At 32.5% G+C, this 23,342-nt stretch overlaps 1 pseudogene; it reads left to right on the top strand.

The window, feature by feature from the left end:
* The first annotated feature begins 4,169 nt into the window (after positions 1 to 4,169).
* On the top strand, positions 4,170 to 5,338 carry LOC133285967 (serine--tRNA ligase-like; annotated as a pseudogene).
* Positions 5,339 to 23,342: the final 18,004 nt, after the last annotated feature.

The following is a 23,342-nucleotide window of genomic DNA, read 5'->3' as shown; positions in this document are numbered from 1 at the left end:
CATAGCAAAAGTTGAAGAGAAATACAAGTTTTGTTCTCTGAAGTTGTCTTCTCCACTAGAAAATAGTTGTTTTTTTATTTAGTGATACCACAAATTGGTATCAAAGCTATGGAAAGGGGGAGTGATATGGCACTACCTAAGTTGACGAAGGAGAACTACGAGAATTGGAGCATCCAAATGAAGGCTCTTCTCAGATCCCAGGACACTTGGGAGAATGTTCAAGCAGGTTTTGTAGAACCACAGGATACTGGAGGCTATTCGGCGGCTCAAACTAAAGCGTTGAAAGAGACGCGTGCAAAAGACAAGCTGGCGTTATTCATGCTCTTCCGAGCTGTAGACGAATCCGGGTTTGAGAAGATAGCAAATTGTGAGACCTCAAAGGCAGCCTGGGACATCTTGGCAAATGTCTATAGAGGAGCTAACCGGGTTAAACAAGTCCGGCTTCAAACCCTTCGTGCCGAGTTGGAGGGAATGAAGATGAAGGACACGGAAGGAGTATCCGGGTTCGTTGCCCGGGTTCAAGGAATTGTGAACCAGTTGAAACGGAATGGAGAAGATATACCTGACACCAGAGTGGTGGAGAAAATCTTGAGATCTTTGACAGACCAGTTCAAAAACGTGGTTTGTGCGATAGAGGAGTTCAAGGATCTGTCTACACTCACCATTGACGAGTTGGCGGGTTCCCTTGAAGCGCATGAACAAAGAAAGAAGAAGAAGGAGGAAACTCTTGAGCAGGCACTTCAGACCAAAGCAACAATTAAAGATGAAAAGATGCTCTATTCTCAAAATTTCCGAGGTAGAGGACGTGGCCGCAGTGGACGAGGTACTAGCCGTGGTGGTAGAGGTCGAGGCCGAAGTCAAGAAGTGTATAGTGATGAGGTAGGACAGTCAAATCAACAAAACTGGAGAGGACGAGGACGAGGTCGACGAGGAGGTCGGTCACATTATTCAAACATCGAGTGTCACAAATGTGGAAAGTTTGGTCACTATGCGAAAGATTGTAACTCGGACAAGTGTTACAACTGTGGCAAAGTCGGACATTTCGCAAGAGAATGCAGAGAGGAGAAAAAGGTGGAGGAGACGTCCAACCTAGCCACAGAAGGCGAGATGAAGGATGGTGTCTTGTTAATGACATACAGTGAAGGAAGTCCTGACGATGACATGGAATGGTATCTTGACACGGGTGCGAGCAACCATATGTGCGGACATAAACACTTCTTCAAGGAGATGATAAAAGTGGAAATCGGACATGTTTCGTTCGGGGATGCCTCAAAGGTTGAGGTAAAAGGCCGAGGTACGATCTGTTTCCTACAAAAGGACGGGTTAATTGGCTCAATTCGAGATGTGTACTATGTACCCGACCTAAAAAGCAATATTTTAAGCATGGGTCAACTGATGGAGAAAGGTTACTCGGTTATTATGAAAGACCGGGTATTGTATTTGAAAGATGAGCAAGGTCGGATGATAGTCCGAGTTCAAATGGGTAAGAATCGTATGTATAAACTGAATTTGAAATGTGTACAGGTTGAATGTTTACAAGCCGAGGTAGAAGATAAGGCGTCACTTTGGCATCTCCGGTTTGGTCACCTACATTATGGTGGTCTAACCAAGTTGGCAGAGAAAAAGATGGTGGACGGGTTACCTGACATAAACTTTGAAGGAAAGTTTTGTGAGAGTTGTGTACTTGGCAAGCATGCCAGGACCACGTTTCAGAAGATGGCAAGATTCCGGGCTAAGCAACCTCTGGAACTAATACATACCGACTTGTGTGGACCCATCAATCCGGGTTCCTTCAGCGGTAAGAAGTATTTTATTTCCTTTATTGATGATTTCTCACGGAAAACTTGGGTTTACTTTCTGAAGGAGAAGTCCGAGGTGTTTGATGTGTTCAAAAAGTTCAAGGTGATGATTGAGAAAGCAACAGGAAGCTATATCAAATCGGTGCGGTCTGACAGAGGTGGGGAATATACCTCAACAGCGTTTATGTCGTTCTGTGAGGAACAGGGGATAAGGAGGTTTCTAACAGCACCATACTCACCACAACAGAATGGCGTGGCTGAAAGGAAGAACCGGACTATTCTTGACATGGTTCGGTCAATGCTGAAGAACAAAAGGATGCCGAAGGAGTTTTGGGCGGAAGCTGTGCAGTGTGCTGTGTATGTGCAGAACCGATGTCCACATTCAAGCTTGGATGACAAAACACCACAGGAAGCATGGAGCGGTCAAAAGCCTTCAGTGGCTCATCTCAGAGTTTTTGGTAGTGTGGCCTATGCACACATACCGGACCAGCTCAGAACCAAGCTTGAGGATAAAAGCAAGAAATATGTTTTTATTGGATATGATGAAAAAACAAAGAGGTATAAACTGTTTGACCCCGTCAACAAGAAAGTCATAGTGAGCAGAGATGTAAAGCTCAATGAAGCAAATGAATGGGACTGGAGCAATTCATCCGAGATAAACTTTGAAGACGGAATCACAACACAAATTATCAACCCGTCCTGAAGCTTCTGATGATGAAGACGAGGTACGACAACCCAGGATGCGAAGCATACAAGACATATATGAGTCAACAAGTGAGGTACATTTTGTTTGTCTTCTTGCAGACTCTGAGAACATAAGTTTTGAAGAAGCCATCCGAGATAAGAAATGGAAAGACGCCATGGATGAGGAGATAGAAGCCATTGACCGAAATAACACATGGGAGTTAGCCGAGCTACCAAAAGGAAGTCGGCCCATTGGAGTGAAGTGGGTGTTCAAGAAGAAGATGAATGCTCAAGGAGAGATAGAACGATATAAAGCTCGGCTAGTTGCAAAAGGTTATAAGCAGAAGGCTGGAATTGACTATAACGAGGTGTTTGCCCCTGTTACAAGGATGGAGACAATTCGGCTACTCATCTCACAGGCTGCTCAATACAGATGGCTAATACATCAAATGGATGTAAAGTCGGCATTCCTGAATGGTGTTCTTGAAGAAGAAGTTTATGTGGAACAACCGCCGGGCGACATGAAGGCAGGAGAAGAGAAGAAGGTGTTGAGATTGAAGAAAGCACTTTACGGGTTGAAGCAAGCACCACGAGCATGGAATGCTCGTATTGACAAATATTTCAAGGAGAATGGACTTGAACAATGTCCATATGAACATGCTGTGTATGTCAAGAAAAATGGAGGAGACTTGTTAATTGTGGCTCTTTATGTTGATGACCTCATTTTTATGGGAAACAATGCCAAGATGATACAAGAGTTCAAGAGCACAATGACAAGAGAGTTCGAAATGACAGATCTCGGTTTTATGAAGTTCTTTCTCGGCTTGGAAGTAAAACAAAATGAGAAGGGAATCTTCGTGTCACAGGAGGCTTATGCAATTGAAAAAGTGCAAGATGGAAGATTGCAACCCGGTTTCAACACCAATGGAACCTGGTTCAAAACTTTCTAAGTTTGATGGAGGAGACCGTGTTGATGCAAGCAAGTACAGAAGTTTGGTGGGAAGCCTACGCTATCTCACATGCACGAGGCCGGATATCTCGTTGAGTGTCGGCATAGTAAGTCGGTTTATGGAGGAGCCAAGATACACACATTGGAAGGCGGTGAAGATAATTCTGAGGTATGTTCAAGGTACAGTTTCACATGGGTTACACTACTCGAGCTCGGCAAAATACAAGTTGATTGGATATTCTGACAGTGATTGGTGTGGAGACGTAGATGATCGAAAGAGCACGGCTGGTTATGTGTTTTTCATGGGCAACACGGCATTCACTTGGATTTCGAAGAAGCAACCTATTGTGACACTGTCGACATGTGAAGCTGAATATGTAGCTGCATCTTGGTGTGTTTGTCATGCAATGTGGCTCAGGAATTTGCTAAGCAAGCTGGAGGAAAAACAAGTCGGCCAAACTGTGATCCGAATTGACAATAAGTCGGCTATAGAGCTAGCAAAGAACCCGGTAAATCATGAAAGAAGCAAGCATATTGACGTCCGATTTCACTTCATCCGGGATCAAGTAAAAGAAGGAAATGTGGAGCTAACACACGTGACCAGTCAAGAGCAAGTCGGGGACATCTTCACAAAGCCACTACCGACGGTGCTGCTCAACAATTGCAAGAAGATGCTTGGGATGAAAGATGGCAGAAGCATTTAAGTTTATGGAGGAGTTTTGTTGAATAAACTTTAAATGGTTTGTTAGTTTTATATTTAATAGTCTTAATTAAGCAGTCTTGTTTTTAGGTAAGTGAAAGGCCAAGAGTTGTGAGAAAGTGAAAGGCCAAGAGTTAGAAGAAAATGAGAGGCCAAGAGTTGGAAGTTTAATTTTGTGGTTTATGGCTATTTTAATGTTAGGTTCATGAAAAGGCAATCTACTGCCTATATAAACTAATCCATATTGTAAGCAAAGTACACAGAGCAAAAGTTGAAGAGAAATACAAGTTTTGTTCTCTGAAGTTGTCTTCTCCACTAGAAAATAGTTGTTTTTTTATTTAGTGATACCACAATGCTTTCGTAAAGAAGCTGGAATCTCATGGTCGATATACTCTAGGAATATTCAGAATTCATCAATTTGAGAAAGTGGGGCATTTTTGCATTACTAGCCTAAATGACAATGATTCATGGGACATGCATGAGGAAATGCTAAAGAACTCTGAAGATTTCTACAAAGCAGTATGTTTCTATACCTTCATTAAGCAACTAGTATATGTTTAGTACCATTCCTTTATACTAGTTCAAATTTTAAATAGCAATCTAATTAGAGAACGGTTACTGAATCCTAGGCTTCTGCTATATTATAGAGATAGGCATATTTTTTGTTTAAAATTCCTAACATGTCTAACCAGGGTAATGTTTAATGAGGGTAATGTTTAATGCATTCCCAGTTCGCGATATATTTTCTTTATAATTTATTATATGTGGGATTTTAATTAAAATGTATTAGTGCATCTGTGTGCTTGTGATTGTCTCCCAAGTACTCATACGTTGGCTTTATCACTTTCTATTGTTTGTTCATATAAATTGACGTATAATGTATTGGTTGTTTCCTATCCAAATTAACTCCTTTCTTTCACCTCTTTAATTCCCTTTATATAATAATTACATTTTATTTACTGCAGTTAAACATTCCATATCAAGTTGTTGCCATTGTATCTAGTGCTTCGAATGATGCTGTAGCAGATAAGTATGATCTAGAAGCTTGGTTTCCTGCATCTCAAGCTTATAGAGATCTAGTGTCCTGTTCAAACTGTACAGACTATCAGGCCAGTTGATTAACGTTACCCATATGTGTTGGGTAGAGATTGAAAAGACTAGTTGATTAACATTACCCATTTTGAGCTTATGAAAATATAGCTTCATTCTGCACTCTTATTTAATAGCTTTTTTGTTGTTGGTTCATTAATTTTTTTACACTTAATTTGGCTCATCATCAACGAACTTATAAATTCAGCCAACTTTTGTATTTGTATATGCAAAATATGATCATTTCACGTAAAAATAATGGAAAAAATGGTTATCAAACTAAGCTTTTTTTTTTTGTCCCTATATAGTGTAAAAAATATGATCATTCAGCCATTTTTTTTTTATAAATCCTATATATTATGAATACAATTTTGGATTGAAACATCTATATTGCTTTTGATTAACTAGTATTTAGTAATTGTTTTCAAGAAAATATTAAGAGATTAAACAATTAAATAATAAATTGGCTAACAAATCATATGATAGGGCCTAATTTTCAAATTATGATATATAAACCTTTTAATTTTTAGATACCGATAATCTAAAGCTATCACAAAATGTGACAAATAGTGGAGGTTTAAATCTGTCAAAATAATAAACAAATTATGGACCCTCCAGGAAGAGATAAATGCCGTGGGGGTCTGAAACTTCCAGAGGATACAACATTTGTGGGGGTCTTAAATCTCCTGAAAATATTCTAACAAATTGTGGCGTTGCACAAAAAACTCCCACAAAATATGTTGTGGCGCATGCAGAACTGGAGGTTGACGGGAATGCCACAAATATCTTTTGTGGCGGTCAAAGACCCCCACAACTTGCAAATATAACCTCCACATAATCATCTGGGTTGCTTGTGGGATCAACAGACAAAGTAACCTTATGCATATTTTGTTCATAGAGATACTTATGTGACAATCCAGGATTCAGGGGTGGCAGACGAATGGGAGCAACATTCTTAAAAGGATTCAGTAATGTTATAACATAACGAGAATCTACGGTTGCTAGCCAGCCGTGGCTTGAACCACAGCACCTCTTGCTGTAAGGCACTGGCAATTGAAAGTGGTAAACTTTCTCAGCGGCAATGCCATATAAACTTCTCTCCTTTCTGCTCTTTCTTTTTGTGGGGATCATTAGCATGGGCAGTACTTCACTCCTCGACTCGTTGTTTTGATGGTTTAGCTTTGCAACCGAGCACCAATTCTTGCACACGGCACCAAACCAAACGTGATCTAATCGTTCTACCAACTAGTCAAGAATCAAAATGAGAGGAAGTGCTGGCAAATATGCCCAATCTGGATCCATTGCGGTGAAATTGCACAAATCAAAAGTGAAATTCGAAGGGAAATAATATTTGGATGACGGAAAATAAAGTTTGAGGGATTTTGGGCAAATGGGTAAAGTTACATGAAGATAATAAAAGTACTAATTCTAGTATTCTACAACTAGCTTTTATAGAGTAATATGTGCAAATAAACATGAAGGGAAAGTCATGAAGATAATAAAATAAAAATTATAAAACAATTAAAATTGTGGTTTGTTTATGCAAAAAGGATGGGAGCAATAATTAGTACATGTACTAGAAGAAATGGCATACATAGTGACACAAAAAAAGAAGAAGAAAAGAAATGGCAAACATAACCGAAAAGCATGTAATTTTAGGAGTCAATACATTGTACAATGGTAAATAGATACACTTTAACAAAGGGATAAATAAGAATTATGTTACAGGCAAAAAATTGATGTCATGCAACCATTACCACAACAGAAAGTCTTTCAATACAGTGCATTTTTTATTTTCTTTATTATAATCTTTTTTGTCGTTTTCTTTGTAGATAAAAAAAATTTATTCCTGTAACAGACAAAATCAAAGCCCTTTAACAAAACATATATGCATTCTTTTCCTTAGAATGAAATTTGCATCAACATAATCCAATTTATCATTATTATATTTAAAATAGTCTAGATTTTGTAATTACAAATGATTATTGATAACGTCTCGTAATTTTATATTGTTTCAAAGAAATTCATTTACTGTTTTATTTTCATCTAAACCGTTCATATTTCAAATAAAAGAAAATATATTTCATCTATACTATTTTATTATTGAATGTAGAGAAAAACCATAATTCTACTTTAAATTTGTACATTTTTATGAGAGATTTTCTTTTTCAACATTCTAAAACTATTTTTTATTTACAAATAAGGTTTGTATTAACAAGTATAGATGTAGAACGGTAACATCAATGGCTTTTTAAATAAATTAATAAGATTCACTTTGTTTATTTCTTAAATTATTTTTTACTGAAAACATGAAAAGCAAAATTCACTCTCCGTTGTATGCCAATCTCCACTAATGTTATGAGTTATTTTTTTTTATAACAATGTTCTGAGTTATTTTTGTATATTTAGATGAGCTTGAGAGAAATTAATGACAGGTGATTTATTAGAATATATACTTTTAATTATTTTAAGGTATTATCCTTATGAGGATCATTATTCTTATCACTTTTTCGCTTACAACTTCTAACAACCTATTTTTTATCTTTGATTTCATCAATTCAATGGTTATGTTTTATTATATCACATTTATTAATTAATTATTAATTTTAATAAATTATAATTATTTAATTGACGAAAATTAACGGTGAAAAAGTAAATTATAAAAGATTGTAAAACTTTTAAGTGGTAACCCGCACTCCGGATTAGTCTCATAGCCGGCTCAAAGAGTCGAAGCTCGTGGGGATATCGGAGGGAGCCAACTCGTCTCAAAGAGATAATTAGGGTTGGGTAACTCCAAAAAAAAAAGAGAAAAAAAAGAAAAGAAAAAAGAATAACGTTCCTCTATCCTTATATATCTTTATATTTAAACTTTTATATTGATATTGATTGCAGAAAAATAATATAAAAGAAAGGTTAGGACTTAAGAAAGAGATCATGATACATTTTGTAGGGTTATCCTTAATATTATAGTTTCTCAGAAAATAATTATAACTTATATTTGGCATAAGAATATCAAACTTCCAAACAAGCCTCATGCAGTGAGTGTTCGAAATCAAGTTTATTTCAGAAGTCGAATATCAGAATAATTAATCAATGCATAGGACAAATATCATTTACTTTTAATTAATTTTTTTTATTAGTAGTTCAAATGTCGCCAACTACAAAATAGGCAAATGTGTGCTTTACTTTGTCCTTAATATGTTAATTTAGATATGGCAAAATAAACCATTAATCCATTATCAACTAGTCCTATCATATCAAAATCCAATTCAATTTATAAACAAAATTTTCTAATAGTTCAAATCACACCAATATACAAAGAAGATAGATTTAAGAACAGAGTTTCAATATATTTTTTTGGGTAAATTACACAAAGTCACCTTGTACTTAGGTGTTGTTTCAAAAAGCCACCTTAAACTTTCAATTGAATCAATTAACTCCCTTAAATTATGATATTAAAACAATTTAACATATTTAATAATATTAAGACAATAATACCCTTATTCTTAATCATAACCATTGCCACCACCCACTAATTGCACCGCCGTCCTGGTTGCCATCTTGTCACCGACCATAATAGGAGAAATATAAGACAAATGTAAGACAAATTACTTTTTATACAAAAAAATCATAATGTTTAATGATTCATTCACCAATTAGAGTTTTGAGTTTTAAGAAGTTACTATCTTCTTTCATGTCTTTTCAACTGTTATGTTTTCGCCTTCTCAGCTCTTGTCTTGGAGCTGCTAGAGAATGCCTCGTTAGACTGGGTAGGGACGGTCGATCATTGCTTTAATTGCCTGGGTTTTGTTTTGGCACTCTAGTTAGTGACGGAGGGCTTGTTTTCAAGTTGTTAGAATGGCGTGTGACAGAAAAGGAAGCAGTAATGCAATAGCATTAGCAGTAAGATGAGCACTAAGATAGCTGGTGATAAGGTGGCGATCGGAGGCCGTAGTACAAGATCAGATTGCGATGATAATGGTTATGGGTGGGTTAAGAATAAGGGTATTATTGTCCTAATTTTATTAAATATGCTAAATTGTTTTAAAATTATAGTTTAAGGGGGTTAATTGATTCAATTGAAAGTTTAAAGTGTTCTTTTAAAACAATACATAAGTACAAGGTGGTATTGTATAATTTATCCTATTTTTTTTTAGTCTTTTAAACATTTTCCCCAGATATGGCAAAATAATCGATGTACCTATTAGTCCATTACCCATCTGGTCCAGTTATACAAAAACTCAATCCAATTCATCCATTTTTAATTGATTATTAATCATCCCATCCTCATTAGTGGGAATTTAATGGAGAGTTGTTATTAATAGTTTATATTTAGCAAATTTTAAAAAAAATTGTATTGGATGTGTAGTGAACCATCCAATTGATACCTTAAGAACAACCGTCCCTTAATCATTGATGTTCATGTTACATCTCAAATTTGCACATTCAAAATCAATTTTAACTTCAACTAAGAGCCCGTTTGGATGAGCTTTTTTTTTTTTTTCAAAAGCTGTTTTTTTCTAGAAAAAAAAGCACTTCTCGAAAAAAGTCTGTTTGGATGCCAGCTTTTAAAAAAATCAGAAGTTATAAAAAAAAGCTAAAAACTTACTTTTTTCGGAAGCTGAAAATTTTAACTTTTAAAAAAACAGAAGTCAAAAGCCAAATATTATTTTTCAAAAATCAAATATTATTTTTCAAAAATCAAATATTTTTTAAAAAATCTAAATAGCTGTAACTTTTATAGAAAATACTTTTAAAATAAGGAAGTGATAAAAAAGACTTTCTTAAAAAGCCAATACAAACGCACCAAAACTGCTTGTTCGCTGGAGATTTAACTAGAAATTAAAATTTTCTACCTGACATATGTTAGGAATATTCATAAAGAATGTGAAAGTTAAAGAAAGAAAATAATTGGCAGGACAAAAATTGTTGATAATAAGCAATACTTGTGATGTTATTAAATTTTAAGATTTAAGGAAGTTTGCCACACATCTACAATAAAGATCAATCTTATAAAATTTCCTAATTGTTATAAAATAAAGGAAGAGAAATAAAGGAAGGAAAGTGAAGAGAAGAAGTATATGAAGATCAAAGGAAGAGCTTCTGGAAAATATAGAAATATGCAATTCCTCTCTTCACTTTCCTTCCTTAATTTCTCTTCCTTAATTTACAACACTAATAGTATTAATGCTATTATTACAATGTTATATCCCTAGTAATACTACCTTAAAGCTATGAAATGATATTTTGGTCAAGCATATAAATGATACGATCAATCATGCTTTAAAATCTAAAGTTGCTGTGGTTGGAAGCTTTTGGCCCTTGCACGTATAAATAAGAGTAATAACAAATATATAATAGCGACAGACGGGACTCGGGAGGATCAACATCATTTTGTTATTTATTCATTATTTTTATTTTAGTAAACCTTTGTTCATCACTTTAACTCTATAAAAACTTTCGATACCCGTTCTGCCTTACATGCTCTACTTACCGTGAGTAGTCAATCATAACTATGAATTTCAAGCATTAGATAAACCTGATTTCATATAAGAGTGGAGAATTGAAAAACACAAACCTACACGAAAACAATTGATAGATAGAAGAAATTATTCTGTTGAATAGCAAAAAGATAACATTTAAAAAAAGAAGAAAAAGAGATATACAACATTTAAAATTTAACTATATAAAATAAGAAAGCTTCATTTGATGCATTTTGCATTGTTTAAATGTTCACTTCGCTTTAAAATTATATAAATTCATATTGTCTTTTCAAATCTTATAAATTATATTAAAAAATTTTAAAATCCAATCTTACGAAATCTTGACTGTAAAAAAGATTTTTTATAGAAGTCTTTAAAGTCACTATAATTCTACATAATATTTTAAAATTTATATGATTTTTTATTTCAAAATAACTTTTTTAAAATTCTAATCCAATACACTCCTTAGTATCAAAGGGATACTTGCATTTAAAACATTTGTTTTGCCTCCATGGATCTCCATATGATTTTCTAAATTTCTTTGGTCTCTAAAATGTTTATCGCACTCGTGTGCCGTGACACATATGATCCATATCTCTTCTATCACTATCACTGTGCCTGAATCCATGCAAAGAAATTTCCCATAGCAAAACTAGTATAAGATAAATATTTACTTGTTTGATCTAAGAACTAATTTTAGAACTAACTTTTATTGAGCGGTATGAGCAAATAATCTTGAATTGGAAGATATGAAAATAATTGACAAATTGACAAATTCCATTGTATGATTTATATCATTATTGCTTAAGCACAATGTGTTTCTCCTTAAGGGATTAAGATTGGTCTATTGATAAGGGATTTGAGTAGTTTGTATAAAATTATAGGTTTAAATTTCAGTACCATCATCTGTGGAGGAGTTTTGAGGGATAGTGAGGGGAAGTGGCTACTGGGCTACATGAGGAAGGTTGATCATGGTAATGCTCTCAAGGCTGAACTTTGGGGAGCTCTAGTCGGTTTGCAGATAGCCTGGGAGCATGGATTCAGGCAGGTGCATTTGGAAGGAGATTCTGTTGAAATGTTGCAGCTGATCCAGGATCAAATTGCTGGTGTGCATCCTCTGTTTTCGCTGCTGTCCAGCATCAAGGATATGGTTGCTAAACCATGGAAGGTCATATTTTCTCATATCAAGAGGGAAGGGAATGAAGTTGCTAATTGGATGGCTACAATGATGGATCTGAAATCTTGGGACGTTGCTGTTTTTCCCAATATTCCCCCTGGTTGTAGGCGGTTAGTTGAGAAGGATTTGTTGGGTGCTAGTGCTTCTAACAGTCCTTAGGCTGTTTCCTTGTTTTTAATTTTCCCTAATATCCAAAAAAAAAAAAAAAAATTCAGTACCATCATTGTATTCAAAAGTAAAAATATATTCCATCTTTAGCACTCATTCCTTAAATTTTCCACGCTACATTTCCTGCTCATTGGTGATTTCAATCTAGGACTATTTAAATAAACCTACATTGAAAATTAATTAAAGTTTTTACTAGATTACCGTAAAGCTAAATAGTAAATAATTAGTTTTTTATTTTTGATTAATTATGGAATTTTACTATGATTGTAGAATATACATCAATATTTGAAATTGATATTTTTTAATTATCATAAATTTCTAGAGTTTATAGAAAGATAAAACATAGTAGATTAGATTATAATTTTGATTATTAGTATTATTAATAATTAGTTAAATTAGAATTATTATTCTTCAAATTCCAAGCTCAATTATCATTAATTTTAATTAGTATACTATTTTTGCTTAATTATTTCATATTATTCTTTTAAAAATTAGATGAGATCGAAAAAGTAAGATAAGATGTATACATTACCAACACCTATAGTCATAAATTTTATCTTGAATCTAATGAGGTTGCTTCATTATTCTAGAGCTGTTCTATTATTTTTATGAGTAGATTAACTGTAATTTGATAAATCTAAGTGTATTTGGAGATGATTAGTTTAGCCGGCTAACCAGTGATAATATTAAATTTAGCTTATGCGCCGGTTTAGTCTATACTCTCAGTTTTGTCTTTGTGAAATAAAAGAACAAGTTTCCTTGACTACCAAAGTTATACAAGAAATACAATAAGATCCTAGTCTATGGCCTGATTGGCAATACAAAAATAATTTGTTGTTTCACAAACATCGAATTTTTCTGCCTTCAGCCTCTTCCTTAATCCCTCATCTCCTTCATGCAGTCCACGACGCTAAGCAAGGGGGACACTCTGGTGTGAAAGCCACTCTTCATCGTCTCACACGAAGCTTCACCTGGAAAGGAATGAACAATACTGTTAAGGATTACATATCAAGAACATGTTTTTCTTTTTTCTCTTTTCTTTTAAATGCGCACCTGGTGACTGTAGGATATTTGTTTTAAAAATATTGAAATTTGGATGTCTAAACTAAAGGACCTTACTTGGAGCAGAACAAACAATAATTCGGATTTTGGAATTTGTATCAGTTTATAGGAGGCAGTCAGGCAGCCTTGCCTTATATTTATCGGCATTCACCAGGGATCAAGAAAAAAATAGTGAAAGAATTTGTCTGGGACAACATTTCTAGTTTGCTTATTCTTATCCTTTAATGTTTAGTTTTTAGAAACTTTTTCTATGTGTTGTTATTTGTGTTCATCTAGCTATGTACAAGTGCTGGATAAGATGGAGGGAGGGAGGACTTAAATGTGAAAAATTAAATCTCTCGCAGTCTATAGCATATTGTTTTCTGAAGTAATTGAACGAGTCCAATTCAGGTTTGAAACCGGTTTAGAACCGATTTATGTTTTAGAATCAATCAGAATCGGTTCAGATCTGCTAATTTATTTTGAATACGTTTTAAATCGTCTTTGAACCGGTTTTTGAACAAATTCTTTTGATTCGGTCTAATTTTTAAACTTATTCGGCTCTCAAAATTGAAACAAAAATACATGGTTCCATTCAATTCAATTCGGTTATTTTGCACGACTTAGTGTTTGGTTGGGGAGAAATTTTTTAATACTAGGAATTTGGAGGAAAAGTGAGTTAGATAGGAAAGTTTTAAAAAAGTTGTTTGGTTAGGCAAAATTTTACCAAGAAAATTGAATTAAATTTCTGAATGTGTGTTTGGTTGAAGATAAAATATTGATGGGAAAACTTAATGAAATTATAAAACTATCCTCGTAGAAATGAAACCGTTTTATTACACCCTTCCAACCACAATAGGAGTAAACTTGGGCATGCCATTCATCAGCTTTTTAAGATATCCGATTTTGATGAGAAATTCCACCTCTTCAAAGGCTTTCTCAACAGCGAAGATATCTGGTTTTTGGTCCCTTTCTTGGTTTGCTAGGAAAGCTCTTTGATGGGAAAAGAAACTAAAAACCTTCAACCAAATGTGGTTTTATTAGATACTTATATACACTTACCCATTCATATTTTCACTTCTCCCCAACCAAACAGTACCTATATATATATATATATATATATATATATAAAGTTGTTATAACAATAAAGCTATTTTTTTTTTCTCTTTCCTCAACATTGTCGGCTGACGTGGCGGAGAGAGAAAATACAATTTTAATGTATGACCAGTCGTACTTAGTGAAAAAAGATAGTTATAGACAACCTTATCTAAAGTGGCTGCAGAAATATTTTTTCATATATATATATATATGCATTATCTTTCAATCAGATTTGCATGAGCATAATTCAACACATTATTATTTTATACAATACTAATTTAAAAAATTTAATTAAAACTTTTTTTTCATGGCTTCCTTAATTTTTTTTTATTTTTTTATTTTTTTTGCAGAAATTGTTTTGCAAGACAGTGTTATAAAGATAGGACCGGACCAATCGGATCAACCCAAAAGTTGATAAACTGATCATTGTGACCGGTTTGGGTAGCTTAGTGGATTGGACTTGCAGATGAACTAGTTTGACTCGTTACGATCCGGTCAGATTTTGCTTAAATTGGTGACCGGCTGGTTCAAGAAACACTCATTCAACGAGATTTTAGGAAGAAGGTGGGGATTTCTGCGTACAATGTTTCTGCGACTAGATTGTCTATGGAAGATTCAAAAAACTCCAATATTCCATTACTGATAACTGATCAATAATTAAAGAGGAAGGGAGAAGAAGTTGTGGCGGCTATTGTATTTTATTGAAAAAGTGTGTGTCATTTTAAAAATATATAAAATTGTCATTTTAAAAGAGACAAAGAGATAAATAAAGGAGAAAAGAGAATTGACAAAAAAAAATAAAATAAATAAAGCTATGGATCTCATCTCTGTGTGAGTGTGTAAAGATATAAGATGTGTCAATTAAAATAAATATTTTTCCTATTTTTTATATACACAAAATGGGCACAGCCCCAAAGAAACAAGAAAAATAAAAGAGAGAAAACAAAACTAACCAAAAATTAAAAGAAAAAAGACAACAGAGGACGAAGCTAAAACCAGCGAAAAAACAACAGAGAGATGAAGGCTACTGTTTTTTTATCGAACTGATAAACGGCTGTTGTATTTTTGGTTGAACTGAGAGATGAAGGCTGCTACTGTTTTTTTTTTTTTTTTTGTTAAAAGAAAGAAATGTAAAATGTGAATATTAGGGTTTTGGAACATTTGGGCCGGTGCAATTCTTTTTCAACTCAATTGATCAAATCTATCTTTACTCGTTCGGGCTGGTTTTGGAACACTTTCTTGCAGGCCAAGTTTTTTTTTTTTTTTTGATAAACCAAGCCAAGTTTAACAACATTGATGCAAACGTTGCTTTCCATGCTTTTTATTCTATCGCATTTATTGTAACATCTATATTAATATTGCGAACATATATTTGATACCATCACCTTCAACATAATTTTGTATCTTAAAATATTGTCAGATTACATATTTTTTGGTTCACCATTTTAGATAAATATTTTATTAAGAAAATACTTTTAGGTCGATTTGTTAATTAAGATATTTTTCAAAAATTATTTTTAAGACACTACCTTTTATATTCTTAATATATGTAAAGAATAATATTTTTTAAGTGTTAAAATTTTAAATTTTAAATATAGAAAAACATAGCACCTTATAACTCTTTAATATTTTAACTTATTTTCTAAATTTCAAGAATATTTTTTATTTTCTTAAAAGTGTGTGATATTACTGCATTAAAAATGGTTACTGCATTGAAAAAGCTTAGATAAAGGAGAAACCTAAAATTAATTTCAAAATAATAATATGGACATAAGATATTATGGCTACATTTTTTTTCATGCCTATTCTTCTCCAACACTAGGGTGAAGTTCAACTGAGATTCTGATCTAATACTTATACATATATTATCTATTTCATAAGCTGTAATTAAAAAAATTAAATTATAACAAGTAATATTTTTCTGCATAGTAAACACTTCATATCTTGGTGCAGTTTGCATCCTTTATGTGCAGAATTCTATCTCTTTGGTATCGAATGCAGACTTGTATTTGAAGCATTTGTACTTTCCTTCGTGCTTCTTCGTGTGTTTCTCACGTAATTTTTCATTTTTTTTGGATAGAATCACACTTCTCACAAATAATGAAATTTTCATTTTTGGTGCCATTATTACAGCCATTAAGAGCCAAACAAACGAAAAGATTTCCCTGATGTTGAGTAATATGAGAAAAATATTTGCTTAGTTTGATATAAACATCACTCCATCTGAACCAGCTTTTATAAAAAAAATAATTATGAATTGATTTGTATTTTTATTTGAACACGCAAATGTGATGAGAAGAGTAGTTAGTATATTTACTAAAAGAAAATACACTCAGCTTAAAGCATGCAATTGTAGTGGTCAATAGATTTTACAAGGGTCAAAAGATACAATCCAATCAAATATGTATGCATTTTTTTTTCCAATCAAATTTGCATGAACATAATCCAGCATATTATTATTTTTTTCAACATAATTTAAAACTTTTGTTTAGAAATGATTTTTAGTGGCTTCTCATATTCAAATCAATTTATTCATTATGTTTCTATTTATTTTATTGTTCCCATTTGTTTATGAAAAAAAACTTTTATAATATGCAAATATATATATATATATATATATATATATATATATAAAAAATTAATTCTAATTTAAATTTGTAAATTTCTCACTAGAATTTTTTTTAAGATTGTAAGTCCATTTTTTATTTATAATTAATTGTAAATGTAGAAGAGATATATTTTATTAGACATACGTCTGTTCATTTACTTTTCTCTTTTACATATTTCTTCATAAGGTGAAAAGCAAACTTTATCCATTTAGATATCAATCTTTGCTAATGTTAGCAGTTAAAATCATATTAGATGTATTAGATAACACTTATTAATCATAATGGTTTTATTATTATATATAAATTTCAATTAGTACAATGTATTGTCTTGGAATGTACTCAAACATTGAGGGCAGACACCGATATCTTTCCCTAAATAATGTTGAACGAGGATAAATAAGATGTTAGATATAAGTGTTAGGAATGAGAAGATGCATTTTTTATGTCATAACTGTAGCGTATGTTTTCGAGTGGAATAGGATTATGGAATTTCATATAAATTGTCTTTTTTTTTTTTTTTGGAGAAGATCAATTGTCTATTTTGTCAGAAGTGATAAGTTCTTGAAATTAGGAGAGTTAGATACGAGAGTAATTTAAAATTGATTTCAGTCTTTAAAAACCTGGCCCGGCCATTGACCCGGCCGAGGTCAGGGGTCACGGGTTCAACCGGGGGGTCATGGGGTCACTACGTTGACCCGATTTTATATATTAAAAAAATATAAATATATATCCTATATGAAAATATTAAAAACAAACCACCATATCATCAAAGATTCAAAATATACTTAACATAATTCATCGATTACAACTACAAGTCAATATTACACAACCTAATTAAAGTATCAAGATACCAAAGTGCAAAACTCATACTCTAATTAGGTCACTACGTTGACCCGGTTCTGCCTCGTTTGAGAAGATCCCTGATAAAGGAAAATTCAAAGGAAGTAAGAATGAATTTTTGTTTTCCATCGATGACCGTAAGGTTTTCATTTGAATGGATAAAATTCTTACATTTTCTAGAAGATTCACGGCAGCGAGGTGAAAATTGAAGACGTCTAGGTCGCTAGGAGAGAAGAGAATGATTAGGTTTAGGTTTGCAAGCATTTTTGTTTTATTTTTTTAATAAAAAAATTTTGTTTCGTGAATTTTTTTTTCTAAAAAAAAAAATGCAGTGACCCCCTTTGACCAGGGAGTCACTGAAATCCGGCCGATTTTGGGGGTCGGAGGGGTTGATATGCATATAGGGTCCAACTTGTGACCCCAACCCTCAGAGGGGAGGGGTCAGGGTTGACCCGGGTCAACCCGGGGGGTGGGGTGAGATTTTAAAACACTGATTGATTTTACTAGTAGTTCAAATGTCATCAAATAAAACGAGGATGAATTTAAAACGTGAATTATAAATTACTTGTTGAATTTTTATATCTTGAAGCATCGTTATTAGGGGTGATAAAAATATTTAACACAATTCATTGACTTGTTACCAATCCAGTCTGTAACGCCTAGGGATGTGCATACGTCAAACCGAACCGAATTTTTTGAAAAACCGAATCGAATTGGTTTAAATGGTTCGGTTCGGTTCAAAATTGGTTCGGTTCGAAAGTGATTTGGTTCGGCTCGGTTCGGAACCGGTCCGGGTCGATCCTATTTTGAAAAGAAAAAAAAGTTAAAAATTTAAAAAAAAAGTTATAAAAATCAATTTGGTTCGGTTCGGTTTAAAACCAGTTCGATTCTTAAACTGGTTCTAAAGATCGGTTCGGTTCATGAACTAGCTCTTTATAAATCGATTCGGTTCATGAACTGATTTTTAAAAATCGGTTATTCTAATAGCAGTTCGGTTCGGTTCAGTTTTTTGGTTATTTTGCACATCCCTAATAATGCCCCAACTCATTGGTACATGTTACACAAAATGATATGCAAAATAAACTAAATTTGCATACACGTAACCATACAAGCTAAGTATCATTCAATGATATGTCTGTGCTTTAAATACAAGGCATCTCAGTCACGGATCATTACAAAATATCATAAGATCCTGGAAATACAAACAGACATGGTTTACTAATATCAACCACTTGTACTATTCAAAGAGTCATTATATAGACAACCAAAACACAGAGTGAGTGTTGCAACTTCGGCAAGTGCATTGGTCGTAAAAGTAATAAAAGTGTACTGAGTACGAGATCGTTCTCATGAGGATTGAATTTTAATCACTAGTTCACTAATCAGTTTAGTTGGACAACCAAGATTGAGATGAAGAGAATAGAAAAATAAAAACAAGTAGTAGCATTCAATTTCAGAATTTAAACAAGCTATTAAAAAGAAATTTGTTTTGAAAATCAAGAAATAGCGTAGTTAAGGTTTCAATTTCTCCCAATATTCTTCTTATGTGATGGATTAAATAATCAAGCACTCGTCCTTAATATAATGCCAATCGATTCCTCTAAAGTAATTAAGGTTCAATTCATTGTTACCTTAATTCTATGTAATCTTGAAAGAATCCTAAGTCCCGGTTATTCTTCAAAAAAACATGCATTAACAACAAGAATCTAAAGATTGTATAATTACCCTATGTCTATCCCTAGATCATAAGGATTATGATGAATTTATCAAATCAGGGTTCATGCACCAACATCCCTATTATCATACAATTCCCCTAAATCAATCTACAAGGAGCAAACGCATAGAAAGCATTAAACATAGATAAATTCATTCAATTATAAAAAGGAAAATTGCAAAGACAATTTAATCTATAAACATAATAATTCAATTGAGTTTCATCTACTCTTAACTGCATAAAAATCTACCCTAACATAGCAAAGTCAAAGACAAGAGAAAGTAAAGAAAATCACCCAAACTTCATTGGTGTGATGACGTGAAGAATCCTCAAAACCCCCAAGCTTGTTCTTGAATTCAAACCACTCTCTATGCTCCAAAGCATAAAAGACGTGTTTCTCTCTCCAAAATAGTATTTGCTCTTCTCAATTGTTCCAAAAGTTGTGTTGTTTCTGAATGAACCCTTTATTTATAGTGAAGAAACCATATTTTTTAATTTCCCATAGAATCTTATGGAATCATCACTGAAATCTCATATCATATACTCAATCAGCCATGTCCTTCTCTCAGCGCGTTAGAATGTTGACAACGACATTCAAATGTTGATCATCGCATTTTTCCTTTGTTAGATGGCGTTTTAATGTTGGAAATAACATTTGAACGCTCTTCTTGGCTGTGATTTCTTTCATGCTAGGGCGTTCAAATGTTGGATATAACATTTGAACGCGCTCCAGCAGAGATTTTTCTTCATGTTTGAGCATTTGAATGGTGATCTATGACATTTGAATCTTCTCTTCCAGATACTTCCTTCATATTTGCTCAGTAGTTAGCACATTTTAACGTGCTAAATAACATTTGAACGTGCTTTATCACTGTAGATTTAACTTCTTGGATGAACATTGATCTTCCAATTCCAACTTCAATCTTTATATCCATTCTTGCTCAAATTTGTATTAATTTTCCTTCAAAACCAATAAGAACAAGATATGTTAGCCAGAAATTCAATTTCCATGATTTTTAATATAAAACCTAAGTATTCGTGCTTTTGACTATATAATTCATGCAATATTAGCCCTATAAACATGATAAACTAGAGGTTTATCAAACATTTTCAGATTTGAATATTGTTGTCCTCAGCAATCAAAGAGAATAAAACTAAGGGAATAGGGTAATTATATTTATAACAGGTAACAAGCTTGGTCAGGCTAACACATTTAAATACAGGCTTAGCCTTCTAAGATTAAAGCTTGGCTCGGCCCGTTAACACCCATACATTTAACAACAATAAATAATCTCTTTTATCTTAATTGCATACATTATTTTCTCGAACTCGGTTTTGCATACTCACTGACTCTAAACCCTTTTGTTACATTTCATGCTGTTGTTTCTTTCCTTTGTGTGTAACAACTACATCTGAAATTCACAACACAAGCAATCACACTACCAGAGCTACTTCAAATTAGGTTTTCTCTTCAGCTTTAGAGGAGTGTATTGGATTGAGATTTCAAAAGATTTTAATAGATTATTTTTGGACAAAAAAATCCGTTGGTACTCGATTAGGATTTTAATGGATTGAAAAAAAGTTACGTGGTATTCGATTAGGATTTTAAAGGATTATTTTAGAATCCGTCTCAATCCGTTGATATTCAATCAGAATTTTAAACAATAAAATCACAATCTCGTGATATTCAAAAATGTGACGATTTTAATGGATTTTCTATTGGTGTGGATTTCGTGAGACTTTTTAGTGAAAAATATAAATAGGATGCTTCTCTCACAATGTCACCCTAACCCCTATGATTTCTTGAGATTCTTCTATTGCAGTGTTTTCTTCTTCCTTTGGAAGGTTGATTGCTTGAAATTGGGTTTCGCCATGGGAGCTTTGTCAAAACTAAAATAAACATATTTTTGAGCTATTTTCATCACAAAACAACAAAAAACAACAAACCAACAATATTTTAATATAATCTATATCAAAAATAACATATTTTTTAGCCATTTTTGGAAATTTAAAAAGTGATTTTTCAAGCTATGGGTCATGATTTTTCTTTGCACAAAAACGTGTGATTTTTGTATTAAAAACAATATAAAACAGTGAAAAAATAACAGGAGAACTAAAACCCTCAAACCAATTTTCGTTTTATATCAATGAAACAATATTAATTTAAAGAAAGATTGAAACTTTCATAATATGAACCCTATATTTTGTAACAATACATTCATGAACGAAATTACTTCACTATAGGAAACAATTTGAATCAATTTTTGTGTCAATAAATAACTAAAGCCCCAAAGCAATTTAAGGTTTCAATGTATCGATTGAAAAAAATTTGAATTTTTTTCTAAACTTTAATGTATTTAAACCCAAAATTTCAAATTCAAAATTTTCTTAGAATATTCAATGAAAATATGCACATGATATATGGTTAAAAAATCTTCATCACGTAAAACAAAAATCCCAAGATTTTCAAAATCAATTGCAAAAAATTTCAAACAAAATTTTATCATGAACTTTAGGTTCTATATGCAAGTTTATAATTATTTTTATAATTAAAAAAATTGGGTCTTATAATCATATATGCATAGCTTTGATACCAAATGAAGAAGATAATTTTCAACCCATTAGATATATGAAAAGTTGTTATTTAGTAATTTTGAATGTTTGTTAAAAATTATAATATGTTTTACTGAATGAGAAAATTATATTACGTTTTAATTTTTTTTTATTAATTTCACTGCATTTATTTGTTATTTTTTTATGGGGAAGATTATACTTACAACCTTTTACAACCATATCTTAACCGTTGATTTTCGTCAATCAACGATTATTATTTTCGCAAATCAAACTCATTAATTAATATTTAATTTGCAATGAATGATAACCGTTGATTGACGGAAATCAACGGTTAACATATGGTTGTAAAATGTTGTAAACAAAAATAGGTTGTAAGTATAACCAGCAAAAAAATTGATATATTGTTTTTTAAATAAAAAATTACAAATTTATGACAGCTTTGGAAATAATTACACATATATTGCACAATATCACGCCCAATTTGGGCGTCACCAATCACGCCTAAATTGGGCATCACTCAAGAGGCAATCACGCCTAATTTGGGCGTTACTCATCAAGTGTTGACACGTGTCACATTTTGTTTCCAAAAAAAATTTAATTTAATCGTAAAACTTCTGAAAGCCATAACTTTTGACTTGGGTATCCAAATCAGGTAATTCTTTTTTTGATTCCACATAACTTTTCGAGATCTACACAATGACATCTCATTTGACATCTTTTATTTCTCACAAACACAATTTTATTTGCAAGAATGATATTATAAGAGCGGTTAAATCCAGAAGCTTCTGAGTTCTGGGATTGTGATTTAATATAAAAAATAAATAAAGATTTAATTTGTGATTTAAACTCAAAAATCAATTTGAAAAATCTGTATTAATAAAGAAAAGAATTAAATAAATATTCTAGATCTCTAAAAAAGAAGGCGAGATTGGTGATGCCCGAATTGGGCGTGATATTGTGCAATAAATGTGTAATTATTTTCAAAACAGTCATAAATTCATAATTTTTTATTTAAAAAACAATAAATTAATTTTTTTTGCCAAGTTATAACCTTTTCTTTTTTTATTGACTCTTGTAATTTTGAATGTTTGTTAAAAATTCACATGGTGTTTAAAATCTTATAAATCCATATTGTTCTTTGAAATCTTATAAATTCTATTAAAATCCTTTAAAATCCAATCTTATGAAATCTTGATTGTAAAAAAAATCTTTTAAAAGTCTTTAAATCTCTCCAATCTTAAATAGTATTTTAAAATCTATAAGATTTTTTAGCCCAAAAAAATCTTTTAAAATCCTAATCCAATACATTCCTTTAGAGGCTGTTTGGTATGGAGGAATTTGTTGGATGTCCTGGAAAATGAAAGCTGGAATGGTTTATTTCCACGTTTGGTAGAAGAAAAACGAAATTTTTTTCCGG

The sequence above is a fragment of the Gastrolobium bilobum genome, unplaced genomic scaffold (genome assembly GCF_033153095.1).
Source record: "Gastrolobium bilobum isolate Gb01-03AN ecotype WA unplaced genomic scaffold, APGP_CSIRO_Gbil_v1 utg4364, whole genome shotgun sequence".
Classification (NCBI taxonomy): domain Eukaryota; kingdom Viridiplantae; phylum Streptophyta; class Magnoliopsida; order Fabales; family Fabaceae; genus Gastrolobium; species Gastrolobium bilobum.
This window is presented reverse-complemented; position numbering and strand designations above follow the sequence as displayed.